This window comes from Bacillus rossius, unplaced genomic scaffold, assembly GCF_032445375.1.
Source record: "Bacillus rossius redtenbacheri isolate Brsri unplaced genomic scaffold, Brsri_v3 Brsri_v3_scf567, whole genome shotgun sequence".
Lineage (NCBI taxonomy): Eukaryota > Metazoa > Arthropoda > Insecta > Phasmatodea > Bacillidae > Bacillus > Bacillus rossius.
In genome coordinates this window covers 7,501-7,712 of record NW_026962774.1, presented here as the reverse complement: position 1 = coordinate 7,712, position 212 = coordinate 7,501, and positions in this window count along the sequence as shown.

Here is a 212-nt window from a genome sequence, read left to right as displayed (position 1 = left end):
TTGGATGCGAAATGGTGGGGAACGCGTGTCCTATCGTCTTAACCAAGTAATGGTTCCCCTCTGTTAACAATGAAATGTTTGATGGATCGCAGCTCCCTGAGAGACAAGTTTCAAAGGGGTTAGTCGCGGTCTTCAGCCCTGGCCAAAGGTGTTTAGAAATGAATACTTTTCGGACCAGTGGGCAAATTAGTTCACAGCGAGCCCACGGGCCA